The sequence below is a fragment of the Lolium perenne genome, chromosome 3 (genome assembly GCF_019359855.2).
Source record: "Lolium perenne isolate Kyuss_39 chromosome 3, Kyuss_2.0, whole genome shotgun sequence".
In the NCBI taxonomy this organism is placed as follows: domain Eukaryota; kingdom Viridiplantae; phylum Streptophyta; class Magnoliopsida; order Poales; family Poaceae; genus Lolium; species Lolium perenne.
The window spans coordinates 159,275,402-159,301,233 of NC_067246.2; the positions used below are offsets into that span (position 1 = coordinate 159,275,402).

At 44.9% G+C, this 25,832-nt stretch overlaps 2 long non-coding RNA genes across 2 annotated transcripts; both read left to right on the forward strand.

The window, feature by feature from the left end:
* Window positions 1-1,842: 1,842 nt before the first annotated feature.
* On the forward strand, window positions 1,843-5,110 carry LOC139838503 (uncharacterized). Its single transcript, XR_011755537.1, has 3 exons — window positions 1,843-2,216; window positions 3,468-3,548; window positions 4,828-5,110. It is a non-coding gene; the product is annotated as an uncharacterized lncRNA (long non-coding RNA).
* Window positions 5,111-11,148: 6,038 nt separating this feature from the next.
* LOC127323502 (uncharacterized) lies at window positions 11,149-13,190 on the forward strand. The gene is made up of 2 exons (XR_011755538.1): window positions 11,149-11,625; window positions 12,905-13,190. It is a non-coding gene; the product is annotated as an uncharacterized lncRNA (long non-coding RNA).
* The last annotated feature ends 12,642 nt before the right edge of the window (window positions 13,191-25,832 follow it).

Sequence of the window (25,832 nt, forward strand, 5' to 3'; positions counted from 1 at the left end):
ACACAATTAATGGTGTTCATCATCCAACAAGAGAGTGTAGAGTGGTTTTATTATGTGATCAATGTTGAGAGTGTCCACTAGTGAAAGTATGATCCCTAGGCCTTGTTTCCAAATACTGCAATCATCGCTTGTTTACTGTTTTCCTGCATCTTTACTTCCTGCAATATTACTACCATCAACTGCACGCCAGCAAGCTATTTTTTGGCACCGTTACTACTGCTCATATTCATTCATACCACTTGTATTTCACTATCTCTTCGCCGAACTAGTGCACCTATACATCTGACAAGTGTATTGGGTGTGTTGGGGACACAAGAGACTTCTTGTATCGTGATTGCAGGGTTGATTGCGAGGGATATCTTTGACCTCTTCCTCCCTGAGTTCGATAAACCTTGGGTGATCCACTTAAGGGAAAACTTGCTGCTGTTCTACAAACCTCTGCTCTTGGAGGCCCAACACTGTCTACAGGAAAAGAAGCGTGAGTAGACATCAAGCTATTTTCTGGCGCCGTTGCCGGGGAGGAAAGGTAAAAGGCACACACACTCCGGATCCCGGCTACTAAGCTATTTTCTGGGTGAGTGCTCGAAGCTATTTCATTTAGATCCTGCAATTGCATCTTTTTGTTTCTTGTTAAACACTAGTTAGGCATAATGGAAAGCAACAGTGAGCTTTTAAAATTATTTCCTGAGTTAAGACATGGATTGTTTGATGTGAAAATTAAAAAACCTATGGAACCTTATTTGCATGCTAGTAGCAATGATATTAGTATGAAAGCTTTGAACACCATTGTTGCTAATGATATGGAAAATTCTAAGCTTGGGGAAGCTGGTTTTGATGAGCATGATATTTTTAGTCCCCTAAGCATTGAGGAGAAAACTTTCTTTGATGATACTTTGCCTCCTATTTATGATAATTATAATGATAGTAGTCTTTTGGTGCCGCCTACTATGGAGGATAAATTTAATTATGATTACAATATGCTTCCTATATTTGATGATAGCTACTTTGTTGAATTTGCTCCCACTACAATTAATACGAATGACTATGCTTATGTTGGGAGTAGTAATAATGTAACATCCCAAGTGAGCTACCATCTTTACTTTCCATGTTTATGCATCATCTTTGCATCATGCATGTCATATTATGTCACCTTTGGTTTTTAATAATATATTGCATTTGGTTTTGTTGCTCTATATGTTATGGCTTTGTTCTTCCTCCTTCTCTCTCTTGTTTCATCTCCACTTGTGATGTTACAAGAAAAGCACAAGCCAAACCTCCTTCCCTCTCTTGACCTACTTTCAAATAGGTCATGCCAAAATTCTTATATGGTTTGGTATATAAACCTCCCCTCTCATTCTTTTTGCAATGAAACTATTTTTAGTTCTTTGAGATGGTTCTCAAACGGATGAGCCCATTAGGGTTGTCAAATATTTGAAGACCAAATAATTTCAATCTCTTTTAACTTTCTCTATGCCTCTCTCTCCCTCTCTTTTAATTCTATTCTCTTTCTTACTCAAGCCACCATATATGGTATAACTTGAGCTGATCTCATATTCTTCCCTGTTCAAATACTTCAAACACTACCCTTCTCAAATTTTCAGAAAACAGTTTTGGTTACAAAGAAAATAAAAACAGAAAATAAAAAGAAAGAGAAAAACCCTAAGCTAACCTAACGCTACAGCCATTAACAATCTAATCTAACCATCTAACCCAACCCAGCCTCACCACACCATCCGGCCCACTTTTTCCCCAGCCAAAAATAGCATGCAAGCCAACCCCCTCTCCTTCTTCTTTACACGTGAGCCACCACCCATATCAGGTAAAGAAGCAACTCCCGAGCTCCACGTCTTCCTTTTCTCTCCATCCACCGGCTACCATGCCCCCCTCTTAAGCAACACCAGCAGCTCCAAACCCTACCTTCCCCTCTTCCTCCTCCTCCAAACAGTAGCCGCCGCCACCATCTCTTCCGCTCGGTGCAAACCCAGCACACGTCGCCGTCCACCACCACCATGGCCATGGCCAGCCTAGTCTATACCTGAGCACCAGGGGCGCGTCCACATCGCCTCCTCTTCGACCTGCACCTCTTCCCGGACCTCCAAGAACGCCAAGGCAGACGCAACCCGAGCCCCTCTATCGTCTACCTCCCAGGCCACCCCTTCGTCTTTGTCACCGGCACCTCCCCCGCCGCATCCTCCTCTTCAACGGCGACCCCCAGGGTGCGCAGCCACCTTTCCTTCATCCCCTGCACGTGCTCTTGCATCTCTGGTTCTAGTTGAGAAGGAGATACGATTTCAAAAACGAAATCGAAATCAAAAACCGGCACAGTTTTGCATCCCGACACCCCATCTTCCGACCGACCTCACAGCCAGCACAGGCCACGCCAGCACGCGCTCTTCACATCGTTGGATAGCTGGGAGTGAGGGCTACAATTTTCGTTTTGGAGGCACTCGTTTTCATCGGCTGTAGACGACGCAATCTTCGAGCGAAGTCAGGTCTAAAACTGGTTCAGTTACGCTGTTTCTCTCACATGTCGTGGTCCATTTTTCCAACGAACGCCGCCGGTGACACACACCACCTCAGCACGAGCTAGCTGCACCATTCGAAGCACATCACCACCAGCTTAAACTTTGCTTCTGGTTTCATCAAAAGACGAAGCTCGGACGCGACGCCCACGACGACGCAAGATCAACCCGTGAAGTTGTTGATTTTGCGCTGTTCCTCGCCGTCGTCACGGATTCGTTTTCCGTCGAATCTCACCGATGTTTCACACCTTTTCAGCACGAGCCAATGGATTCATTCGATGCTCCCCATATCCAGTTTCACTCCAGTGTTTGGTTTCGCTCAAAAGGACGCCCAGTTTCGTCGTGGCGTTTACTTTATTTTTCGTGCAAGTTCACTGTCTACAGCAATAGTTTCTGTCAAAATTCAGTTCGTAGTCTTCCTTTTCAGTTTTACAATTTCTGTTTTTGTTCCCTGACCAATTTCAAACTATTTAATTTTTGCTTTTCCTGAATCCAAATCATACAAAACTTATATCAAAATTGATCAGCAAATTATGTACCATCCAAATATGAAGTTTATTTTGGCTTTTGAATAATTAAAAATTTGGACATGATTAAAATCTGAATTAAATTGGTTAATATGGCATAATTCATAACTCCTACTCCATAACTCCATTTTGGACAAATTTTATATCTATTTGTAACAGAAAAACATGAGTAATTCAAATATCACATTGTCACGCATCATTGGCATCATCTCTGAATTGTCCAAATAAAACTTGCAAATTGAATTAAAACTATATGTGAGGATGTTTATCATTCATGTGAATTATGAGCACCTCACTTAAATTTGGCTTGCACATATCATCTTGCCATGTCATCATGCATCGTATTGCGCATTGCATCCTTGTATTGATTTGTGCTATTTACTTTTCTTGTATGTGCTATTTGGTTCTTCTCGAGTAGACACCGATACCGAGCAGTTCGAGGAGTTCCTCTACATCACCCCTGAAGATCGCGTTCGTGTTTCCTCTTCCGATTTGACAGGCGAGCCCACCCCTTCACCTATTTTACATTTTCATGCTCTTTTGATCTATTGCTATCCCTATATTGCGATTCTGTTGTGTCACATATCCTACTCCACTTGTTACCCTATATTACCGAGTTACACCTCATCGCCCTACCCATTGTTTGTTGTTCGCCAGCTTTGCGAGTCGTAGGCGAGTTTAGGGTCTTGTTGATATCTCGAAATATTCGGGATATCTTGTTGGGTAGTTGTTTTACTTGCTACATCTGTGGTTGGAGATAATCATGGCTCACCCTAATGTTAATATTAAAATGGATAAGAAGAGGCATCGGTGGGTCAACTGTATATTTGGTTTTACCATGGCTCACTTGTGTCCAATTTTATAATTAGGACGAGTTCTTGTTTTCTGATCCAAGACTGAGCGCACTAACCACACGTGGGAGGTTTCACTGGGACCCCCCTGGACCTATTACCGGAACTGCCTCCACTGTCCAAGTGCCACAATTAGTTTCGTAACGTTTTGTTTCTCCCGAGCGTGCAAGCTTGTTTCTTTGTGGTCCGATGATATGGTGTTACTTTTAGGGAAGCCTTTTGTGCCATGTAACCCCGTTGTCTCTTGCACGCTCGTAGGCGCGGTCCGCATTGTTAAGAGGTCATCCTCTAGTGGGCTCTGATCCTTCTTAGCCGTTCTCGCAACAGCTAGGTCCGCATTGGAGTTCCGATCGGGCTCTGAAATGGATTTAACCTAGGTAGGTGGCTTCTTGGACTTGGTCTGTGGTGAAGGGAGGGGTTGTGATGCGAGGTTTCGCTGGCAAGTTTTCTCAAAACCCTTGCTTGTGGAGACGGACATGCGTGTATGGGTACAGTAGTGCATCCCTGCAGGGTGAAATCTTATCGATAAGCCGTGTCCGCGGTTATGGACGACTTGGAGCTGTTAAACTCGATCATAGAACAACTTACACCTTATTGCATGTTGCTAATAAATTTGCTAATAAAACTTTTTCAAAAGTGTGAGTGCCTTTGCAATACCTCTTGGCGAAGGGGAATCGCATTGGCTGGGTTTTGTTTGTAGAGTATAGAACTGCTAGTTATGCGCTCTCTCACCTTCTCTGATAGACGAATGTTGTAGCTTGTCTCTATTGGTTAGTTGCTTTGCTGCCGCTAAACCCCACATATAGCCGGCGAAGTTTACACCGCCCACCAAAGAAGCATAGCTGGTCTTGTCTCGCAAGTACGTGCCATTGGTACTTACCCTCGTTTTTCTCCCTCTTTTTCCGGAACCCGCTTTTCGACAAACAGGTACGACAGATGATGAAGAGTACGCAAGTGGCTACTTTGTCGGGTTCCCTGACGATGACTTCGTTGCGTAGCAGGATCGTTCCTAAGGCAGCAGCCTGTGGCTTGTTGGTTATGGAACCCCCGCTTGATTATCTTCAGGACTCTTAGTCTAATTTGGATCTTGTCTGTACCCAGACTATTTGGCTACCTTATGTATGATGTACTGATGGGATGTGTTTCCCTTCTGAGTGTCATTTGGATCTTGCTCATTAGAGCGTTGCTATATATATGAACTTTATTTCCATCTTTTGTGTCGTACATAGTCATGTTGTGATATTCAAGCTGTATTCTACCCTCGTATCCTGTGCACAGTGTGTGTATGTGTGAAGTGCACAGGAAGGTGAAGCAGTCAGGCTTGGAAAGCCTATCGTGAGCCTTTGAGGTGGGTGTTGTGTGCATGGGCGTGTCGAGTTGTTGCTTGGCCTACCCATATGCTTGGGAATGCGAGGCGACCTCACGGTCCTTTGTAGTGACCTCATGCACATAAACCCCTCTTACATGCGCGCTCTAGATTTTCCTACTCCTGGGGCTTACAGACTTGGTATCAGAGCAGGACTGCCTTTAGGAGCCCCTTGCAGCGGACGAAGTTGTGTCTAGAAACTCATATTTTAGTAGCTACATAGGAAAATTTTATGCGCGAGAGTAGGAATTCTGCTTTTATTTCATACCCCACCCACCCACCCTCTGGTAAGGACGTGCAACGGTTTTACTCTATTCTTATCTTGTTTCATCTAGGCTTGGACGTGTTCGGGGAAACCATAGTGCCATAGGGAAAAGTGTTTTGAAAATTTTCTGTACTATGGTTGCTTCATTATCATCCTTTGTCAATCTCCACATATAATCTCTTCCTTTGCAATTGTTAGTATTTTCATGCTAACATGTTCTTTCGTTGTTCCGTTGCTATCTTGGTTCATCTGTTGTTCCGGCGCAACCCACCTACGTGCCTCGTCCGAAGGTTTTGTTTCCCGCCCTCCCACCCCTCTTTCTGTTCCACGGAGATCTCAAGTTCAGCAAAAGTTCTGTTTCAGCTTTACAAGACAAATGGTTCCTCGTCCTTCCTATCAACCCTTTTTCAGCTGTAGTTCTATTTGATACCGGAGCGTCACATTCTTTCATCTATCAAAGTTTTAACTTGTTGTTCGAGGTTTTCCTCTTTCTTCTTCTTAGTTCAGACATTGATGTCATTCTCGGCATGGATTGGTTGAAGGCCAACAAAGCTGTAATTGATTGTGCCAAGCATTCAGTTTCCCTTCCTACTTCGACAGGCCACATAGTCTATTCACCTTCTGAGACACCTTCCGTTCAGCTCTTCGCTTTGAATCCTAGCTCTCTTCCGGAGCTTGAGTCTATACCGGTGGTTTGCGACTTTCCTGATGTCTTTCCTGAAGAACTTCCAGGTATGCCTCCTGACAGGGCTGTTGAGTTCGTCATCGAACTAGAACCTGGTACAGCTCCTATCTCCAAGCGGCCTTACAAGATGGGTCCCAATGAGTTGGCTGAACTCAAGAAGCAGCTTGACGAGTTGCAAAAACTTGGTTTCATTCAGCCAAGCACTTCTCCATGGGGATGTCCTACCATCTTCGTCAAGAAAAAGGATAAAACTGATCGATTGGTGGTTGACTACCGCCCTCTCAATGAGAAAATGATCAAGAATACATATCCTCTTCCTCGCATCAATGAGCTATTTGATCAGCTTGCGGGTGCAACTGTGTTCTCTAAGATGGATTTGAGAAGTGGTTATCACCAAATCAAAATCCGCAAGGAGGATGTACCCAAGACAGCCTTCAAAACTCGGTATGGCCTCTATGAATACACCGTCATGTCCTTTGGCCTCACTAATGCTCCTGCCACTTTCTCTCGGTTGATGAACTACATTTTCATGGAGTACCTCGACAAGTTTGTGGTGGTCTATCTTGATGATATCCTTGTCTACTCCAAGTCCAATGAGGAGCATGAAGAGCATCTTCGCCTCATCCTCATGAAGCTTCGTGAACATCGCCTCTATGCCAAGTTCTCTAAATGCGAATTCTGGCTTCCTCAAGTCGTCTATCTTGGCCATGTCATTTCGGGAAAAGGCACCGCTATCAATCCTGAAACAGTGAAGGCAATCGTTGAATGGCTTCCTCCGAAGAATGTCAAGCAAGTGAGAAGTTTCCTCGGTTTGGCAAGTTACTGCCGCCGCTTTGTTGAGAATTTCTCCAAGATCGCCAAGCCTCTTACAGACCTCCTGAAGAAAGACAAGAAGTTCCTTTAGTCTCCTCAATGTCAAGAAAGCTTTGACCTCCTCAAGCAGAAGCTCACTTCCACACATGTCCTTGTTCTTCCAGATACTTCTAAACCTTTCCAGATATTCTGTGATGCCTCTCTTCATGGTTTAGGCGCTGTCCTCATGCAAGAACGTCAAGTTGTGGCGTATGCTTCTCGTCAGTTGAAAAAGCATGAACTCAACTATCCCAAACATGATCTTGAGCTTGCAGCTGTGTTACATGCTTTAATAACATGGCGCCAATACTTGTTGGGCAACAAATGTGAGATCTTCACAGGCCACAAGAGTCTCAAATACATCTTCACACAACCCAACTTGAACCTCCGTCAAACGAGATGGATGGAAACCATCAAGGACTTTGATCTGTCTATCAGCTACACTCCAGGCAAAGCTAATGTCATGGCTGACGCCCTTAGTCGCAAGTCCTATTGCAACAACCTCATGATTCAAGAAAGTCAACCTGCTCTTTATGAAGAATTCAGGAAATTGAATCTTGAGCTCGTTCCCCAAGGCTACCTTGCAAACTTGGTGATCACGCAAACTCTTGAAGATAAGATACGAACCGGACAGTTAAGAGATGGTTGTATCAAAAACATCAAAGAGAACATGCACAAGCCCAAGTACAAGTCTTTCTCTATCGACGACAAAGGAACTCTCTTCTTCCAAGGTCGAATCGTTGTTCCGAAGGATCCAAACCTCAGAAGCCTCATTCTCAAAGAAGCTCATGACACTCCTCTTTCTATCCATCCTGGCAGCACAAAGATGTATCTCGATATCAAGTCTACCTATTGGTGGACTAGGATGAAAAGTGACATTGCTCGATATGTTTCAGAGTGTGATGTATGTCGTCGTGTCAAAGCAGAACATCAGAGACCTGCCGGTGTCCTCCAACCCCTGAAAATTCCTGAGTGGAAATGGGATAAGATTGAGATGGACTTCATAACTGGTTTTCCAAAGTCTCGCAAAGGCAATGATGCTATATTCGTGGTGATCGACCGTCTTTCCAAGGTTGCTCACTTCCTTCCGGTCAAAGAGACAATATCTGCTAGTCAGTTGGCTGATCTCTACACAGCAAACATCGTCTCTCTTCATGGTGTTCCCTTGGAAATAAGCTCTGATCTTGGAAGTATCTTCACTTCCAGGTTTTGGGCTAGCTTTCAGAAAGCTATGGGAACTAATCTGCTCTTCAGCACAGCTTACCATCCTCAAACAAGTGGGCAAGTCGAAAGAGTCAATCAGATTCTCGAGGACATGCTCCGTGCTTGTGTTATCTCCTTCGGCATGAAATGGGAAGAATGCCTTCCATTCGCTGAGTTCTCTTACAACAACAGTTATCAAGCTAGTTTGGGCATGGCACCTTTCGAAGCTCTCTATGGTCGCAAATGCAGAACACCTCTCAACTAGTCTGAAACCGGTGAAAGGCAAATCTTTGGCCCCGATGTCATCAACGATGCTGAAGAAAAGGTGCGAATCATTCGTGACAATCTGAAGATAGCACAATCTCGGAAGAAAAGCTATTATGATAGCAAGCACCGTGATATGATATATCATCCTGGTGATCAAGCCTACCTTCGTGTTACTCCTATGAGGGGTACTCATCGCTTTGGTATCAAAGGCAAGCTGGCGCCAAGATACATTGGTCCCTTCAAAGTTCTAGCAAAGCGTGGTGAAGTCGCTTACCTCCTTGAACTTCCTGAGAAGCTCTCAAAAGTGCACAATGTCTTCCACGTGTCACAGCTCAAGAAGTGCTTCAAAGATCCGGGCCGTGCAGTTGATCACGAGTCCATTGACCTCCAAGAAAACCTCTCCTACAAAGAACATCCCATTCGGATTCTTGATGAAATTGAACGTCGAACACGCAACAAATCTATCAAGTTCCTCAAGGTGCAGTGGTCGCACCATTCTGATAAAGAAGCAACTTGGGAACGTGAAGATCAACTCCGTTCCGAGTACCCTACCTTCTTCTCTTCTTCCTGAGAATCTCGGGGCGCGATTCCTTCAAGGGGGGCGTTTGTAACATCCCAAGTGAGCTACCATCTTTACTTTCCATGTTTATGCATCATCTTTGCATCATGCATGTCATATCATGTCACCTTTGGTTTTTAATAATATATTGCATTTGGTTTTGTTGCTCTATATGTTATGGCTTTGTTCTTCCTCCTTCTCTCTCTTGTTTCATCTCACCACTTGTGATGTTACAAGAAAAGCACAAGCCAAACCTCCTTCCCTCTCTTGACCTACTTTCAAATAGGTCATGCCAAAATTCTTATATGGTTTGGTATATAAACCTCCCCTCTCATTCTTTTTGCAATGAAACTATTTTTAGTTCTTTGAGATGGTTCTCAAATGGATGAGCCCATTAGGGTTGTCAAATATTTGAAGACCAAATAATTTCAATCTCTTTTAACTTTCTCTATGCCTCTCTCTCTCTCTCTTTTAATTCTATTCTCTTTCTTACTCAAGCCACCATATATGGTATAACTTGAGCTGATCTCATATTCTTCCCTGTTCAAATACTTCAAACACTACCCTTCTCAAATTTTCAGAAAACAGTTTTGGTTACAAAGAAAATAAAAACAGAAAATAAAAAGAAAGAGAAAAACCCTAAGCTAACCTAACGCTACAGCCATTAACAATCTAATCTAACCATCTAACCCAACCCAGCCTCACCACACCATCCGGCCCACTTTTTCCCCAGCCAAAAATAGCATGCAAGCCAACCCCTTCTCCTTCTTCTTTACACGTGAGCCACCACCCATATCAGGTAAAGAAGCAACTCCCGAGCTCCACGTCTTCCTTTTCTCTCCATCCACCGGCTACCATGCCCCCCTCTTAAGCAACACCAGCAGCTCCAAACCCTACCTTCCCCTCTTCCTCCTCTTCCAAACAGTAGCCGCCGCCACCATCTCTTCCGCTCGGTGCAAACCCAGCACACGTCGCCGTCCACCACCACCATGGCCATGGCCGGCCCTAGTCTATACCGAGCACCAGGGCGCGTCCACATCGCCTCCTCTTCGACCTGCACCTCTTCCCGGAGCTCCAAGAACGCCAAGGCGTACGCAACCCGAGCCCCTCTATCGTCTACCTCCTGTGCCACCCTTCGTCTTTGTCACCGCACCTCCCCCGCCGCATCCTCCTCTTCAACGGCGACCCCTGTGGTGCGCAGCCACCTTTCCTTCATCCCCTCGCACGTGCTCTTGCATCTCTCGGTTCTAGTTGAGAAGGAGATACGATTTCAAAAACGAAATCGAAATCAAAACCCGCACGCTTTGCATCCCGACACCCCATCTTCCGACCGACCTCACACGGCCAGACAGGCCACGCCAAAGACGCGCTCTTCACATCGTTGGATAGCTGGGAGTGAGGGCTACAATTTTCGTTTTGGAGGCACTCGTTTTCATCGGCTGTAGACGACGCAATCTTCGAGCGAAGTCAGGTCTAAAACTGGTTCAGTTACGCTGTTTCTCTCACATGTCATGGTCCCTTTTTCCAACGAACGCCGCCGGTGACACACACCACCTCAGCACGAGCTAGCTGCACCATTCGAAGCACACCACCACCAGCTTAAACTTTGCTTCTGGCTTCATCCCAAGACGAAGCTCGGACGCGACGCCCACGACGACGCAAGATCAACCCGTGAAGTTGTTGATTTTGCGCTGTTCCTCGCCGTCGTCACGGATTCGTTTTCCGTCGAATCTCACCGATGTTTCACACCTTTTCAGCACGAGCCAATGGATCCATTCGATGCTCCCCATATCCAGTTTCACTCCAGTGTTTGGTTTCGCTCAAAAGGACGCCCAGTTTCGTCGTGGCGTTTACTTTATTTTTCGTGCAAGTTCACTGTCTACAGCAATAGTTTCTATCAAAATTCAGTTCGTAGTCTTCCTTTTTTAGTTTTACAATTTCTGTTTTTGTTCCCTGACCAATTTCAAACTATTTAATTTTTGCTTTTCCTGAATCCAAATCATACAAAACTTATATCAAAATTGATCAGCAAATTATGTACCATCCAAATATGAAGTTTATTTTGGCTTTTGAATAATTAAAAATTTGGACATGATTAAAATCTGAATTAAATTGGTTAATATGGCATAATTCATAACTCCTACTCCATAACTCCATTTTGGACAAATTTTATATCTATTTGTAACAGAAAAACATGAGTAATTCAAATATCACATTGTCACGCATCATTGGCATCATCTCTGAATTGTCCAAATAAAACTTGCAAATTGAATTAAAACTATATGTGAGGATGTTTATCATTCATGTGAATTATGAGCACCTCACTTAAATTTGGCTTGCACATATCATCTTGCCATGTCATCATGCATCGTATTGCGCATTGCATCCTTGTATTGATTTGTGCTATTTACTTTTCTTGTATGTGCTATTTGGTTCTTCTCGAGTAGACACCGATACCGAGCAGTTCGAGGAGTTCCTCTACATCACCCCTGAAGATCGCGTTCGTGTTTCCTCTTCCGATTTGACAGGCGAGCCCACCCCTTCACCTATTTTACATTTTCATGCTCTTTTGATCTATTGCTATCCCTATATTGCGATTCTGTTGTGTCACATATCCTACTCCACTTGTTACCCTATATTACCGAGTTACACCTCATCGCCCTACCCATTGTTTGTTGTTTGCCAGCTTTGCGAGTCGTAGGCGAGTTTAGGGTCTTGTTGATATCTCGAAATATTCGGGATATCTTGTTGGGTAGTTGTTTTACTTGCTACATCTGTGGTTGGAGATAATCATGGCTCACCCTAATGTTAATATTAAAATGGATAAGAAGAGGCATCGGTGGGTCAACTGTATATTTGGTTTTACCATGGCTCACTTGTGTCCAATTTTATAATTAGGACGAGTTCTTGTTTTATGATCCAAGACTGAGCGCACTAACCACACGTGGGAGGTTTCACTGGGACCCCCCTGGACCTATTACCGGAACTGCCTCCACTGTCCAAGTGCCACAATTAGTTTCGTAACGTTTTGTTTCTCCCGAGCGTGCAAGCTTGTTTCTTTGTGGTCCGATGATATGGTGTTACTTTTGGGGAAGCCTTTTGTGCCATGTAACCCCGTTGTCTCTTGCACGCTCGTAGGCGCGGTCCGCATTGTTAAGAGGTCATCCTCTAGTGGGCTCTGATCCTTCTTAGCCGTTCTCGCAACAGCTAGGTCCGCATTGGAGTTCCGATCGGGCTCTGAAACGGATTTAACCTAGGTAGGTGGCTTCTTGGACTTGGTCTGTAGTGAAGGGAGGGGTTGTGATGCGAGGTTTCGCTGGCAAGTTTTCTCAAAACCCTTGCATGTGGAGTCGGACATGCGTGTATGGGTACAGTAGTGCATCCCTGCAGGGTGAAATCTTATCGATAAGCCGTGTCCGCGGTTATGGACGACTTGGAGCTATTAAACTCGATCATAGAACAACTTACACCTTATTGCATGTTGCTAATAAATTTGCTAATAAAACTTTTTCAAAAGTGTGAGTGCCTTTGCAATACCTCTTGGCGAAGGGGAATCGCATTGGCTGGGTTTTGTTTGTAGAGTATAGAACTGCTAGTTATGCGCTCTCTCACCTTCTCTGATAGACGAATGTTGTAGCTTGTCTCTATTGGTTAGTTGCTTTGCTGCCGCTAAACCCCACATATAGCCGGGCGAAGTTTACACCGCCCACCAGCAAGCATAGCTGGTCTTGTCTCGCAAGTACGTGCCATTGGTACTTACCCTCGTTTTTCTCCCTCTTTTTCCGGAACCCGCTTTTCGACAAACAGGTACGACAGATGATGAAGAGTACGCAAGTGGCTACTTTGTCGGGTTCCCTGACGATGACTTCGTTGCGTAGCAGGATCGTTCCTAAGGCAGCAGCCTGTGGCTTGTTGGTCATGGAACCCCCGCTTGATTATCTTCAGGACTCTTAGTCCAATTTGGATCTTGTCTGTACCCAGACTATTTGGCTACCTTATGTATGATGTATTGATGGGATGTGTTTCCCTTCTGAGTGTCATTTGGATCTTGCTCATTAGAGCGTTGCTATATATATGAACTTTATTTCCATCTTTTGTGTCGTACATAGTCATGTTGTGATATTCAAGCTGTATTCTACCCTCGTATCCTGTGCACAGTGTGTGTATGTGTGAAGTGCACAGGAAGGTGAAGCAGTCAGGCTTGGAAAGCCTATCGTGAGCCTTTGAGGTGGGTGTTGTGTGCATGGGCGTGTCGAGCTGTTGCTTGGCCTACCCATATGCTTGGGAATGCGAGGCGACCTCACGGTCCTTTGTAGTGACCTCATGCACATAAACCCCTCTTACATGCGCGCTCTAGATTTTCCTACTCCTGGGGCTTACAAATAATTTTGTGCATGAGACTCATGATAAGAATGTTTCATTTGATAGTTATATTGTTGAGTTTGTTCATGATGCTACTGAAAATCTTTATGAGAGAGGAAAATATGGTTGTAGAAATTTTCATGTTACTAAAACACCTCTCTATATCACTACAAGAAAAGTTGCCATGGCCGACGAAGTTGAAGTCGCATCGTGGTTGCTGGTGTACCATGTCCAACGATTTTGGGTCTGTCCGTTGTGCATGTCAAAACGTTTTTTTCTCATTTTTGAGGCCACCTAGCCCGACGAAACCGGCCAAACCGTTGCGTATGGTGGCCCGGGACGTGGTGCATCTCGAATTCTCGGGTTCGCCGGCCGAGTCAACGCAAATCCGCACCGCCGAGGGATGTAGGGCCCAGATGGCAGCCTCTCTGGCATTGTTTTTTCTCGATATCGCCATCTCATTCAACGCTCTCCGATCGAGCCGTTTACGATGCAGGATCATGGGTCCCGCATGTCATCCTCTATAAACCAAAATTCTTTCTATTCTTGGATTTTTTTGACCCCCTGATTTCTGGCTACTTCCTATTTCTTTTGATCCCTTGCCGCCTTGGAAACGTTGAGACCGCTGCTGCTAAATGGGACCCGCATGTCATCCTCTATGTACTATAAAACTTTTTTTTCTTGGAGTTTTTTTTGGCACCTCAAATTTGGTCACTTGCCTTTTTCTTTCGATCCCCTGCCGCCTCTCAAACGGTGATACCGCTGCTGCTTAATGGGTCCCGCATGTCATCCTCTATGTACTATAAAACTTTCTTTTCTTGGATTTTTTTGGCACCTCATATTTGGTCACTTACCTTTTTCTTTCGATCCCCTGCCGCCTCTCAAACGGTGATACCGCTGTTGCTAAATGGGACCCGCATGTCATCCTCTATGTACTATAAAACTTTCTTTTCTTTGATTTTTTTGGCACCTCATATTTGGTCACTTACCTTTTTCTTTCGATCCCATGCCGCCTCTCAAACGGTGAGACCGCTGCTGCTAAATGGGACCCGCATGTCATCCTCTTTGTACTATAAAACTTTCTTTTCTTGAATTATTTTTGGATCCTGATATTTGGTCACTTGCCTTTTTCTTTCGATCCCGTGCAGCCTCTCAAACGGTGATACCGCTGCTGCTAAATGGGACCCGCATGTCATCCTCTATGTACAATCAAGTTTCTTTTCTTGAATTATTTTTGGATCCTGATATTTGGTCACTTGCCTTTTTCTTTCGATCTCATGCCACGCTTGAAACGTTTAGGAACCTGCAGGCTCATGGGACCCGCATGTCATCCTCTATGTACTATAAAAGTTCATTTTCTTGGGTTTTTTTCACCCTCTGATTTTTGGCTATTTCCTTTTTATTTTGATCCCCGCCTTTGAAACGTTGAGGACTCTCTGGCTCATAGGTCCCACATGTCAGCTCGTATGAACGATAAAACGTTCCTTTCTTGAAGTTTTTTTACCCCCTAATTTCTGGCTACTTTCTTTTTTCTTTTGATCTCAAGCCGCATTTGAAACGTTGGGACCGCTGCTGCAAAATGGGACCCGCATGTCATTCTGTATGTACAATAAAGTTTCTTTTCTTGGATTATCTTTGGCTCCTGATATTTTGTCACGTGCCTTTTTCTTTCGATCTCATGCCGCCTTTGAAACGTTGACTAAGCTGCTGGCTCATGGGTCCCGCATGTCATCCTCTACGAACAATAAAAGTTTCCTTTATTGGAGTTATTTTTTGACCCCTAATTTCTGGCTATTTGCCTTTTTCTTTTGATCCCCTACCCCTTTGAAACGATGAGGACGCTGTTGGCAGGTCGGTCCCACATGTCATCCTCTATGAACAATAGAAGTTTCCTTTGGTGGATTTATTTTTGACCCCTAATTAATTTCTTGCTATTTCCTTTTTTTCTTTTGATCCCCTGCCGCCTTTTTTTGCGAATTTTTTTTTGCGAATTATCCCCTGCCGCCTTGGAATCGTTGAGGATGCTGCTGCCTCATGGGTCCCGCATGTCATCCTCTCAGAACGGTAAATATTTCTTTACTTGGATTTCGTTTACCAACTGATTTTTGTCTTATTTTTCCTTTCGATCTCCCGCCGCCTTTAAAACGTTGTCGAGAGGTCGCCGGCTCACGGGTCCCACATGTCGCCTCTATAAACAATAAACGTTGAGGATGCCGCCTCATGGGTCCCGCATGCCATCCTCTCGTAACGATAAATGTTTTCTTTTCTTCGATTTTTTTACCAACCGATTTTTGGTTTTTTCATCCCCCGCCGCCTTTAAAACGTTGACGACGCCGTCGGCTCATGGGTCCCCGATGTCAGCCTCCCCGTACAAGAAACATGTGATATCTTGATTATTTTGCAGACAATAAACATTGTATTTCGCTCTGAGCTATTGCAAACGGATAAATTAAATATTTATTTTTACATAAACAAACTTATATGTTGAATCTCCTTGTTTTGTGTTTTTGCGAAGCATAGGACTTTCCTGTTTTTTTTAGATAAATCCGAACTTTCCTGTTTTGGAGTGGGCATAAATTGTACGAGTCAAAAGGCCCAGCGGGATAGTTCGAAGGCCCAGATGTCCAGATGCAGCCCAATTGAAATCTTTCTTTTCTTGGATTTTTTTCACCCCCTGATTTCTGGCTACTTCATTTTTCTTTTGGTCCTGTGCCGCCTTGGAAACGTTGAGACCGCTGCTGCAAAATGGGACCCGCATGTCATCCTCTATGTACAATAAAATTTCTTTTCTTGGATTATTTTTTGCTCCTGATATTTGGTCACTTGCCTTTTTCTTTCAATCTCATGCCGAGTTTGAAACGTTTAGGAACCTGCTAAGGGCTCATGGGACAACAGAACTAGACAACCGCAAACTTTATGACCAGCATGTCACAGTGGCATCGAAAGATCTTGACCTTCAACTTTGATCCAATGCGAAGTTTGGCACCGCCAATGAACTTTTTCCACCTGGAAGTAACAGCCAAGCGGCCATCTGTGGGACTGACGGAGTACCGTCCCTCCACGGTGAGACCTTCACTCTCCATGACGAGGGAATCTTGCCCCTTCGGCCAGCATTGAGATCCTTGGAGATACTTTTAGGCAATTTCTGATTCAAAGCAAGAGATACCACCAAAAATTAGTCAATGGCACCAATGCACTAAAGACTGAACCATGTGAGACTTTGAGCAGAGAAGACATCAAGATAAGAGCAGTTATGCTGTCATATACTCACGAACATAGCCTTCAGATGCGTCCTGGTCACCACACGGGTGGCCACAACAATGAGCTGAGACCTCGGTGATCTGGTGCAGGCAGGTGCGGGAGCAAGGGCTGGTACACGAGCTGGTGCCGATGCAGGAGATCTGGGCAAGGTGTGCAATAAACGGTGCCTCTAGAGGAACCGGTGCGATGCAGAGAGGCTGTTGGGCAGAGTGCGAAACGGTGCAGCTAGAGGAACCAGTGCTGATGCAAGAGCCTGCTGGGCAGGTGTAGTATATGGGGCCTCGATAGGAACCAATGCTGATGTAGGGGCATGCTGGGTAGATGCAGTAAACGGAGCTGGTATAGGAACCGGTGCTGATGCATGAGAGTGGGAAGCCGGTGCCGGTGCTGGTGTGGGTGCCCTTTGTGACATCCGCTCCTATTCCATCAGGGGATCTGCAGCTTTGATCATGTTAAACCCATCAAGCTAGAACAGAGGGAATGGTTTAGAACAACTGCTCAGAATGCAGTAATCAAAGGATATGAGTACAAAAAAGTTACATATTATATATTTGGAAGTGTCTCCAACTCTGTAAGCAGTTACGTATATCTTCCCGTTTGAGTTTCTGATCCTCAGCTCGTCGCCCTTCTTCAGACCGTAGTCAAAAGCAAACTTTCTCCAATCATTTCCATACAAATATGTGATGGCCTGCGTCTTGTAGACATAAACCTCATAGACCGTGTAGGTGTTCATCAATTTGCCATTGCCATGCATAGTGAAAGACCCTTCATGCGGACACATTTGGTTAATCATTGGACGAAGTTCACAAGGTACAGTCTGCAGGTGAAAATTGATACTAATGTAAGAAGCAGGAAGACTAAAAACAAGACTTTACTGTATGCCAATTCATGCTAAACCACTGAGAATACATACCTGTAACTCTGTGAAGGAGTTATTAGAAAGGTAGATAGAGCCATAGGAGGTATTATATGCGGGGTATGTACATGGGCCCGTCATATTCCCGCAAGCTTAGCATCGGGATGGTGAAGGAAACATGGGAGGTACTACTGGTGCGTAGCGCTGAATGTAAGTGGAAGAATTAGGTTGTGTAAAGTGCATAGTTCAGAGCAATGCAAATGTTGACAAGCAAGTGCATAACACTATGTTACAAACTGAACAGTCAAAATTTAGTGTATGATGAATATAAGCATGCTAATTTGGCGTTTCCGAATTCCAAAAAGCATTAGACAGAGCCGGTGATAATATCAGACATAAATCATGGCATGTATATGTGGCTTAAGAAAATATACCCGAACCCTTGGATGGTTACGGCCCGGCTGGTCCTTGGACTTGAGCTTATATAAGCATCCAAGGTGGGGCCGACGGATAACTTGGTGGCAGCCTTCTGCAGATGCCTCATCAGCAGCTTGCAATCCTTTTGACCGATGAAGGCTTAGCGGTTTCGATGCATATGAAAATTGAAGAGCAACAGACATTAGCAGTGATATATAAAATGAATCTATGATACACCGATGCATATAGTGCCTGGATGTAAGTGGAAGAATAGGGTTGTGTGTGTTTACGAACTATTGGTAAGCATTAGACAAAGCCGGCAATAAACAGACAAATCAAATCATGTATGAGGATTAAGAAAATATACTTGCTTACCGAAAAGGATACCACCCGGCCCGTGGCCTTGTGCTTGAGGAGGTTTTCAGAAGATTGTGGCGGCACCATCGTCTTCACATCAGCCTCATCAGGATCATTTTTTTCCATTTGAGTAGAGGCACAGAAGCTTCATCCTGCATATGAATAGCAACAGAACTCATCATTGATATTTAATAAATCTATGAGATAGACTGATGCAAGTAGTGCGGGATGTAAGTGGAAGAATAGGGTTGTGCATAGACAACAGTTGACAACAATGCAAATGATTACAAAAGAAGCCAACGGAACTCAACAGTTTATATACTGGATGAGACAGACTGAAAGGTGAAAAATTAGTGTATGATGATTGTAAGCAAACGCAGTGTTTCTGAACCTTTGCTAAGCATTAGGCAAAGCCAACAGTAATTAAACAGATAATAATAAAATCATGTATGTGGATTAAGAAAATATACCAGATTCATTAAAAGGTCACCACCCAGCTGGCCCATGGCCTCGTGCTTGTAGAGGTTTTCGGATGATGGTGCCGGCACCATCGTCCTCACAGCAGCCTCATCAGCCTCATTTTGCATCCACTTGAGTAAAGGCGCAGCAGTTTCACCGCATAAGAATGGGAACAGATCTCAACAAGTGATATTGAATGACTGCGAGACAGATCGATGCATATAGTGCTGGATGTAAGTGGAAGGGTATGGCTGTGTATGGACAACAGTTCACAACAATGCAAGGGTGTATTCGGTTCTGAAACAGCGTGGAATGGAATGGAATGGTTCCATTTCAGAGGAATGAAATGGTTACATTTTTTCGGTTGGTAAAAATGGAGAGCAGAACAGATCGAGGTTAAACTAATCATTTGTCTCAAAATTGTAATTAGCAATTGCAAATGACATTTTAATCTCAAAATCGTAATTAACAGCGCCTAATGGTGCTCTTTTAATCTAAAAATCGTAATTAACATCATTTTTTGTTGGGTTAGGGAATCGGAGAGTAGATGAACATTACTGTATGATGATTGTAAGCAAACGAATTTGGTGTTTCTAAACTTTTGGCTTCGAGATCTTATGGGCTTCAAATCTAGCCTACCCCAGCTTGTTTGGGACTGAAAGGCTTGGTTGTTGTTGTTGTTGTTGTAAACTTTTGGCAAGCATTAGAAAAAACCGACAATAAACAGACAAAAATCAAGGCATGTTTTGTGGATTAAGAAAATATACCATATTCATTAAAAGATCACCACCCAGCGGACGCGTGGCCTTGTGCTTGTAGAGGCATTTAGAAGATGGGGGCGGCATCAACATACCGGCAGCTGATCACTCGCAGTTTTGATCTTCCTTTTGAGTAAAGGCCCTAAAGTTTGAGTCTGCATATGAATAGCAAAGCAAAAGGCAGACCTCAGCAGTGATATTGAATTACTGTATGAGATAGACTGATGCATATAGTGGATGCTCTTAGCTTTTTGCACCATGAACACTAGCTATGGACAGACAAAAAAACTAGTTGACTCAGCTTTGTCTAGATACCTCCATCCCAAAGCTTAAGGCTTATTTATTTTTGAGAAATCAAAACAAGTAAAGTTTGACCAAAATTTTAGAACATTCTATCAACAAATATAATATTGTGTAGATACCGTAGGAAAATATATTTCACAACCTATTTAATGATATTAATTTTGTATTTTGCATGTTAATGATTTTTGGTAAAAGCTTAGTCAAATATGGTATAGTTTGACTTTCTAAAAATAATATAAGCCCTAAGCTTTGGGATGGAGGTAGTAGTATCTAGAGCTAAAACACGTCTAGATACATCCGTATCTACGTATAGTTGAGTCAATTAATTTGGATCCGAGGGAGTATCGATTCGGACTACATCATGGTAAGTTGGTTTAAAAAATTACCTGGGCGGTCCGCCCCTCGCTCGCGATGGCATTTTGCTTCTTGTGCCGCAGATCTGGCCATGCTCCTGCAGCAGTGGGGCGCTATCGTTCCCCATAGCCTCAAAGACGGAACCCGGAGGTACCAACCTGATACAGAGAATATAGAGCATGGTGTCACAGAGGCTTTATGCACAAACAACTGAAGACATGTGCTACTTTAAGCATTTTTTCGTAAACAGAACAGATTGAGGATGCAGACAGATTGCAGTGGATAAGCAAACGGAGTACCCGCTTTCCGGGGCTGGGACGCAGCTCGTGCTCGCCTAACTGCCCACATGCGTGGTGGCCTTACGCTCCATTGCCCCCCCCCCACCACCACCACCGAGGTCTTCCCTTTCCTGTACAAGCTGACAAAAGATACAGTGAGGATCAGCAAAAACTACAAAGGTTGAAAATGTCGACAAATAAAGGAAGAACACCCCAATCCAAGCAAAGGTAGCCCCCGCCCCCCATCCCCATCAATCACTCCTAGCGCGAGGGTGACCAGAAAGACACCCCTTCGCCCAGAATAGGAAATAGATGCGCAAGATATCGAGGTGAGGAAAAAAGAACCGATCTCGAGAAAGGAAAGAACATTACTAGTACTACCTAATCCGCTTGGTCTAGATGCAGCTTGCCCCTCCAAGCTGGATGCCTGGACGGTGGAGGCGAAAGGAGGGGATCGAGCTAGCGGCTTGCATCCGTCGGCTGTCGGCACTCGATCGGGAGAGGCAAGGGGGGCTACATAAAGGGGAGGGGTAACATATTTTATTACACAGTGAACTTACTGATGTGACTAGTCATTACATGTCTCACCAAACCGGGCCCATAGTGTGGCACCCCAAATTCACTTGAACCTGCCCGCGGGACGCATTGGCGCGTCAAGAAAACCCCCGAATTGTAGCGGGGAAATGAAACATTTCACAAAAAATTGAAATTCAAGCACACTGCCACGCGCCAAGCACGCGGGCTGTTCCTTCCTCTTCCTCGGTTCCTCCTCCCCTATCCGAAAAAACCCCAAATCCCAAGCTCAAACAACAACAAAAAAACCAAATCCCCCGGCCGCCATGCATGTCCTCGTTAACCCGCTGGAGATCGTTCCCGGACGAGGCGGACCCCCCGCCCTGAGATCCCGAGTTTGTCCGTTCCGTCCACCTCGAGGCACTGCGTGCTGTCTCGCAGCGGCGGCTTGAGGGCGCTGCAGAGGAAGTTCCGCCGGAAAGTGCTCATGGCAACCATGCAAGCTCACCGACGTGCTGTATCCCGAGAGGAACTAGTCAAAGCTCTGCTATTCGCAAAAAAAGCGGGCTAAGATCTGGTCAAAGCTTCGTCGATGCCTTGCCGCGAGAGGCTTGGAGTCCAGAGTCAATAAACTAGCTGCTCGAGGACTTGGGCGGTTTACACCGATTCATATTAACTGACTCAAGTTTGTTAGTCTAGTTAACAAATGCATCTAGATACATCCATATCTAGACAAAATTGAGTCAATTAATATGAATCGAGGGGAGTGCACGAAAGTGTTTCATGCTACCAATTAATGCGTTGGCGTGGATCGGGTGTAGAAGTAATTGTGCTACTACTCATACGATGAACTGATTGTGTGGGTGTCAAATTTTGCAACGCGATCATCCACTGAATGCTTAATTATAGTTCTAGCGCCAAAGGGGTACAAATCATAACAAAGATAGTACATACTATAGCACCAGAACATAAGAGTACGAATCGTAAAGTAGGTCAACATTTTGCATCAGGGCTGGGTGGTCCTGAGACTACCGGGACGCCTCTGATGATCTCCGGGCGTGCATCCACTTCAACGCAAAGCTGTGTACTCGGTCCACGGCCTCCTTCTGTAGGCTGGATAATCTCAGGTGCAGGACCTTCGTCTATGAAAGGCTCGTCATCAGTACCATCCACAGGTGCATCAGGGCTGGGTGGTCTTGAGACTACCAGACGCCCGATGATCTCTCGGGCGTGCATCCACTTCAACGCAAAGCTGTGTACTCAGTCCACGGCCTCCTTACGTAGGCTGGATAATCTCAGGTGCAGGACCTTCGTCTATGAAAGGCTTGTCATCAGTACCATCCACAGGTGCATCAAACTGAGATTCATCTTCAAATCTCCCATCAAACTGAGAGACCTCTTCAACTCTATGCTTCTGCAATTAGTACATCAACAGATTAGACAAACATCTAAGGGATGCAACCTGAACAAATGCCGGTTTACAAATTTACCTTCTCATCTGGCACAGCACATGTCCCAGAGCTGAAACTCGTTTCTTGAAGCAAGCGCTTTTTCTCTCCTTCCCGTCCATCCATCTGCAACAAGTTAAATTTGAGTACGTAACCTTGCACAAGAATGCAAACTATTGATCGAAACAATTTGCAAAGATCAATATAAATAATTAACTACATATGCCAGCACACATACAGTGTGAGCAAGATCTGCTTCTTCCGCTGAAGGATCATTATATGGTTCACCATGATAAACCCACCTAACATATGTGCGGTCCATCCCAAAAATGTGTAAATGATCTTCCACTACATGGTGAGGCCTCTTCTCACCATTCATACATGTGCAGCGCGGGCAATACACGTCCAGGTTGTGACCTTCATGAGCTCTAATAAACCCCATAAAGGGTTGAACACCATTTATATATGAAGGGGAACATAAGTGTCCATGCAGTATCCAAGTTCTGTCCATCTGTTTAATTAAGAGATACAATGGTTGGTGATTAATTTAAGGCGAAGTAGGAAATGTATATCCATCAAGTACAAAACTATACTAGTACATGATTATGCATTTCAGCAATCATGTCGAGTACAAAACAAAAATTTCCCATCGACATTTTAGCAAACAGATCGTGTACAAAACTCTGCCATGGAATTTCAGCAAATTAACGGATCGAGTGCAGAACTGACTCTATATGCCCACGCAAATGAACAAATTGATCGAGGACAAATCGAGCGGAAAACTATAAAGTGCCAATTAGTTCGAGCATACTGACGATTTTTTTAAGCAGCATCAAGAAAATATAAATCGTTAGGCCGTCTTGCCCGATGCATGATTGAGCTAGAGATAGCAGCCCTACCGTGGATCAACTTGACCGCCGGTGCGTCTCGAGAAGAACGACGGGGAGGGGAAGCTTCTTCTTCGCACGGACAGGACGGGGAGGGGAAGCTCTTCGCACGGACGAGGATAAGTTGTGTAGCGGTGGGTGGGGGGTCATGCGGCCGGGCCGCCCGGTAGGTGGTGTTTAATGGAGTTGCGTGTGTAATTTGCCGTGCACAAGGTTGAGGAATAGGCGGTTCCCTTTGCCGCGCGCACAATTCAAACTATCCCGCCCATGTAGTTTAAATTCGCCCTATTTTCGTTAAATCGACATAAAGTCATGTGAGTGGGTGGAAATTAGCAAAGTTGCTTGAAAAATACTAAAACTCTGGAATTATCCTTTAAATATGCTCTACTTCGTGTGAAAATCGGGGTGTGGAGGCATGCTGAGCTATTTTATTTGTACTTTCTTCATTAAAATTCCCATTTTATGCACTTTGGATGGAAAGAAATCATTTGTACATAAATTTTGACAACGCCATTTGCAAACATTAATTGTTTTACATGCCAAGATGCACCCATCCACCAAATATGGGGCAAAAGTTTATCATAATCTAGATATATATGTATAATTAGTGAGGGACCCCTTTTGATTTTGTGCAATTTCCACTAATTAGCTAGAGAGAAGGGGTCAATTAATTAGGCCATGTTAGGGGCTATGTGTTTTAGATTAGGGTTGTGTGGATTCAAATAAAACTTCTTTATTTGTGTTATCAGTACTTATATATATAATTAATTGAATTATCAGTACTTATTATATAATTAATGAATCCCAATAATTTCTATATATATATGATCGATATAGGCCATATATATTAATTGGGGTTATATAATCTAGGGTTTACTAGCTATATATAGCAAGGTTTTATTAGATTGGGTTATTAATTAGCTTGGGGTTATGTGTTTTAACGAGGGTTTGATTATCTAATTAAGGTTAGTTTTCTATATATATATATACGATTTAGGGTTTAGGGTTAATGGCACATATATTTAATTAGAGGACCGCGAGGACCCCTGGCCTGCTTGATGCGCAATTAAGGGTCGTCGTTGGCCTATAGCTAGCTATATAGGGTTTTATGGTTTATTTAGAGGGTTTATGTGTTAGGGTTAATTATAAATTATTGTGAATTTAATTACAACTTTTTTATTAGTGTGCTACACAATTAATCAAAACTCTAGCTAGATCGATCGAGTGCGCACAGACATGCACTATTAGAGGCACCCGCCTTTGCGCGTAAAGTGCAAGCATAATGTGTGTCGTTGCGCTGGCCACACCAATCGATAAAGAGAGAGATAGAGATGAGAGATTATTGAAATCGCCAAGAATGTTCAAATATATATATATATATATATATATATATATATATATATATAGAGCTGGACTATTCTCGAACCCCCCTTAAGAGGGGTTCTAGAATAGCTATTCTCGAACCCCCTATTCCCGCTACAGTTTCTTATCCCGAAACCGACACATGTGAACGCCCGAGAAAAGAACCCCAACTGGTCCATCCGAACAACCCGATTCCCCATCGTTCCGCTCCCCACCACCTGCCGCACACCCGGCGACCGCCGCCTCCACCATATGCCGCGCGCCCGGCCGCCGCCTCCCACACCACCTGCCCCGCGCCGGCGACCGCCGCCTCCACCACCTGCCCCGCGCCCGGCGACCGCCGCCTCCACCACCTGCCGCACGCCGGCCGCCGCCGCCACACCACCCGCCCCGCGCTCGGCGACCGCCGCCTCCACCACCTCGCCGCGCACCCGGCCACCACCGCCCCCACCACTGCCGCGTACCCTGCCGCTCCCAATCAAACTCCCTCCCTACCCCCGCCTCCATGCCCTCGTTCCAAGGCCCTCCCCCACCATTCTCGGCAACCGGCGGTGCCCTGTATCCCCGCATCGTGTGGATCTCGTCTGCATCCGGCCCCTCCCCTTCAGCAAGTGCATCCGGCGGTGACCCACCTTCCCCTGCATCGCGTGGATCCTGCCGGCGCGCCACCGCCCCTCCACCGCGCGGATCTCGCCACCGGCGGCCCGCCCCATGGTCCAGCGCCACCGCGTAGGCCCTCGTGCTAGCTGAACTGTGCCTCTCCTCTCTCTGAGCTTCACCGGCCGGCGCCGCCCAACCACGCCCCTGCAACCGCGCGTCCAGCCCGACGTAGCCCCGTGAGTCCACCACTGTGACGCCTTTGCTCCCGCTCTCTCTCGGCCGTCCTTTTCTCCAGGAGGAAAGGCTGACGCCACGGTTGATGGATGAGCTAAATGAGCTACATGGTGATTTGTCGTTTTTGCTTATTGGTCTGTATAATTTTTCCATGCAATGCAATGTTGAATGCGAAAGATTAACCACATGGTTTTTTGTATTGTAAGGAAGATTGCTTTAGTGCGACATGAAGTTTGGAATCCCAGTTGTGTGGCCGTGGACACCTAGGAGCGCCGCCGTGGACTCT